General features: G+C 41.8%; 1 long non-coding RNA gene across 2 annotated transcripts; it reads right to left on the reverse strand.

Moving 5' to 3' along the window:
• Positions 1–207: 207 nt before the first annotated feature.
• On the reverse strand, positions 208–3,790 carry LOC125531222. 2 transcript variants are annotated; one of them, XR_007293126.1, is made up of 2 exons: positions 3,395–3,790; positions 208–520 (listed from the first exon to the last, which is right to left on the reverse strand). It is a non-coding gene; the product is annotated as an uncharacterized LOC125531222 (long non-coding RNA). The 2 variants fall into 2 exon arrangements; XR_007293127.1 differs by lacking the exon at positions 208–520 and adding an exon at positions 2,011–2,674.
• Positions 3,791–4,657: the final 867 nt, after the last annotated feature.

A 4,657-nucleotide genomic window follows, 5' to 3' on the forward strand; every position in this document is an offset into this window, starting at 1 on the left:
TTCGACGTTTTACATGGGCGGCTACACAGGCCTGTCCCATCAATTTGGCCTTTTTATTATCTAGGCATGGCCTTTCGCGGTCCATTTCATTTTTATTTTCAAGGGTTTTTTGCGGTCCAGTTTTTAGATGGGTCCCAATTGTCAGATTTTTCCTAGCAGTGGATCCACATCACTTTTTAAGCAGTATATATCAAACAGAAAGGAGAATAATTTGAAAATCTTCGAATAACAACCAAAATAGGTTTATTACAATATATTATATACATAACAGAACATGTGGAACTCCATACATTGGTTCACATCACAACAACCAGTTTAACCTACAAATATTGCATGCCCAGGAACATAAAACTTCACGTACATAACCATACAATATTCCACACAATCACAAATATTGCGATTGAAAAATAAAACGCTCTGCCAAGTTAAAGCTAGCTACTCTTGGATACCACGGAACATGCTCTTCAACATAGGAAGAAGTCATCAACGGTGTTCTACCAACAACATAAGCTCCATTCACCTACAAGAACAGAATGGAATATCAAGTACTTGAATCGTTCAAGCAGATTACAACCAACATATATATGTAGAAGTACATCAGGAAATATGATGGAGCAAGCGGACAACAAATACATTAAGTAAACAGCCCAACCGATGAGTGATGACGACATGCAAAGAGTATAAACCCAGGTTTGGACATAAATAGTGTCAACTCAAGCAGAACATAATAAGGCAGTAAACTCAAGCAGAACATAATTAAGTACAATGAAAGGGACCATCCAATTAAATTCCATTCTTCTCTTCTTCAGTAAGGACAGGCAAAACATCCCATTTCTAGTATTATGTCTGAAAAATCACTAGTATTATATCTGGAAATCACTAGTATTATGTTTGAAAAATCACTAGCTAGCATGCTGCGTTACTAGTCTGCCAATTATCCATTTCTAGTGAATTATGTCTGAAAAATGCAATGGAACGGAAACGAATTCGGGCAACACAACTCGTAGAGCCACTGAAGAAATGAAATTGCGCAGGCGGTTCAGGATATAATGACTCGCCCAGGCTCATGATACAATGACTCGCACATGGCTTGCAAGGCCAAATAAGGATATTGACCCATTAGGAAAAAGCACAAAAATATTGCCTACATGGATGTTTTAGTATAACCATGTACATGCCGTGTACTGCAGCATGATGTCTCTAATACGGTTGTATTCATGTAAGTAGTACCCAGGAAAAATAATGTTAGATAGGATTTCTGTCATTAGCCTGTACTTGTGAAAATTGTAGACCAAAAGATATGTTTGCATGGCTAATATTCTAGCATATACAATACTTAAATCTATAGATTTACCATCCCTTTCACAGTTATAGCATATAATAGAAATCCAGTAACATAAGTAAGCACATATCATAAGTAAGTACTAGTTCTATTGAATTACAGAGAAAGAAAGAGAGTGAAATAGATAGGGAGAGAGAGCAGCAGCAGCAGTAGGGGGTTCAGACTTTAGAGAAGACCAACAGCGAGGTTAGGAGAAGAAGAAGCAAGCGTGGGGATGGAGAGAGGAGTAGCAGCGAGCAGCAAGAAACAGGTTCAGAGAAGAAGTGCAACAGCAGGTTTAGTGGATTCAGAGAAGAGGCAAGCAGCAGGAGGTGCAGAAATAGAGGAGCAACAACATGGTTAGCAGCAGCAGCGTGGGGACTTAGAGAGAGCAACAACTGTTTGATGATATGCAGCAAATCAAATGATTTTCCATCATAATATTCTGCATACGACAACAACAACATCAATCAGTAAAATTAGTAGCGTCTCGATCACTGTATAATCAATCAGTAGGCACAAATAAAATCAGCAAGCATAGTATAAATCTGGTGCCCCAAAAGGCTAGTGATGCAAATAACAAATCAAGTTCGTGGCTAACTTGTAATTCTGGGAAAAATGTAATGCAGTGATGGCTCACAATGATGGCTTTGACATAGCAGAGAGCAAACTAAATAAAAATAGCTTAGTTCACCCACTTGAATAGAATAACAACTCATGTAAACGTTTAATCAAAACATCATGCTTTGGTTTCAGTCAAGGTTTAATCAAATCGGCACATACAAAACTGAACCAAGACCTGATTTGTTTCATACAAAACTGAACATCATATTCTCCTGCCATCCAAGCCACAACCCAGGTTCACAAAGGCTGCTCCTACACGTCTACGCTAGTACATTACATGTTAACTGAAGTAGATCTCTAAATCTGAGCGGCTGACCGACCAGTGGTTGTTGGGGCCTTCAAGCCAAAGCCTGCTGTTGCTACCAGGAGAAGACTCCAACAAGTCACAACCGACGGTGACCTTGCTCGGCTCAACCCAACAAGATTCAGCTCAGCTTGCGACAGTCAAAAAAAGAGCGGAACGGTCGAGATCCACAGACCAGAGCAGTCGAGAATGAGAGAGCTAAGTCAGACTCTCCGGCCATGTACCCAGAAATAACCTATCAAGTGCACATGTACCCAGACTAAGGATCTGGGGCGGATCGAGCAGAGAGGACGGGGGAGCTCATCTCGCTGCGGAGCGTGTGGTCGAAGGAGCAGCGGGCGAGGTCGGGGCGAGGCCATAGTGGCCGGAGACGGAGGCTGACCACGCCTGGTCGAAGGAGCGTGTGATCTCCGTCATTGCAGCTTCTAGGATAATAATAGACCAAATTAACTAGAGATGTACAAATGTCCAAGCATCTTTTATTTAGGATCAAATTAAATAAAGTTCCACCAATGTCCAAGCATCTTTTATTTAGGATCAAATTAAGCTCCACAGAGATGTACAAATACAATATATATGAGACTATAAAGCATGCCTGAGACTGAGACCAGATGTAACACAGAAGACAGAAAGTGTGCAAGATACTCTTGTCAAGTGTAACTTATGCCAGGTCTGAATTGCCATATATGCATTATTAATTTGAATGAGTCAAATGGAACATGCTACTAGTAGAGTGTAAGAGCATGCCAACCACATCGACTTAGCCTAGTCAGAGAAATACTAGCTAGGACTAGCCCCTTGCAAACATACCCGGAAAATGCTGGGAACAACAATACTAGTGACACATGTGCAAGACGTGCGGCAGCTAACCTAACAAAACCGCGTGTGCAGAAGCACTCCCAACAAAGAGATCCATGGAAGCTCAGGAGCTTGATTAATCAGCAACCAACTGAATGGAACCAAGCAAAGAAAACCATGGCCAAATCATACGAGCATGTGACGCGATCGAGGTGAAATTGCAGCATACAGATTAAGAGGCTCCTGATTCCAACACCTAAATAAACCCTAAATCCTTGCGTGCGGGGGGCCGAGGTGCACGAACTGGGGTCCAATCCGACCCAACGGGGAATCCGAAATCGGTATACCTTAGGTTGGAGAGTCTCCGGCGGCGACGGTCGGTCGTGCATGGCGGGCAGGGCATGATGCTCGCTGACTCCCGCGGTGGTGTGGACCGCGAATGGGAGGAACGGGGTGGAAGGCGGGACGAGCACGGACCACCATGGCCGACCTCCCTCGAGGACGGACACGGATCAGGTCAACGACGGCGGCGTGGATATGGGCGCGCGAACGATCTCCCTGGTCGGCCTTCCCTTCCCTTCCCTTGGGAGAGGAATTGAAGGTGGGGGCAGCGTCGCTGGGGGGGAGGAGGAGATCGCCGGCGGCTGGGTCCAAAAGACAATGCTAGGGTTTCGGCTGAGGTGCGGTTGATGGGGCGGCAAGGGGTGAGGGCTGCTGTTGGATCCAGGAGGATCCAATGGTGTTTATGCATGATCTGCGTGTGTTATCTTTGGACCAATCAGAATGCAATATAATATTATGACCATTTAAATTGGTCGCAGTAGATTTAAATATAATATGTTAAATCATGTTAGCTATTTTCTTGACTTGAGAAATTCGAACAAATTGAAAAAATGGAAATCCTTCTCATCGTGTCATAAAATGTGACCTAGTTTTAAGAAAAAAATAAATAACAAACTAGTAATAAGACAAATATATTTAAAAAAGTGTCCTTAGAAATGCCCGTCATACTTTTTTTTGAGTGTCTAGAATGAGTTTTTTTGTGAAGGACCTACCATATATTTGTTGCAAAATTGAACCTAATCAATTTTCTAAAATATTAGGCCATATTTAATGAACAATTGACCAAATGGTTAGGAGTCAAAAGTTTTTATCCACCTCTCGTGAAAAAGACAAAATACCATCGATTCAGCAGGAAGCAGGTCAAATTTGAACTGTAGCTGCCACATAGTTTGCTCTTTATTTTATTTTTAAAATAATTTCTAGGTACATAAATATCTATTTAATCAGAGAAATATCAAGAGGTTTCCAAGATTCAACCACTAGCTAGGAACGGTCAAGCCCGCCGTTACGACCGCATTTTGAAACGGGCATAAAAATTCAAAAATAATTCAAAAAATTGGAAAACCTTTGCATTGTGTCATTATATGTGACCAAGTTACCAGGAAAAATAATAATCTTGTAATACGGCAATTCTTTTAAAAAATGGTCTCAGAAACGAGCTATCATTTTTGGAGATCAATGGCTCTCAAGCCAAATGATCAATATTATGGCCACATTCATGGCATGGTTTCTTCGAATGATCTCATGTTGTGCACAAGGGTGCATAT

This window comes from Triticum urartu, unplaced genomic scaffold, assembly GCF_003073215.2.
Source record: "Triticum urartu cultivar G1812 unplaced genomic scaffold, Tu2.1 TuUngrouped_contig_689, whole genome shotgun sequence".
Lineage (NCBI taxonomy): Eukaryota > Viridiplantae > Streptophyta > Magnoliopsida > Poales > Poaceae > Triticum > Triticum urartu.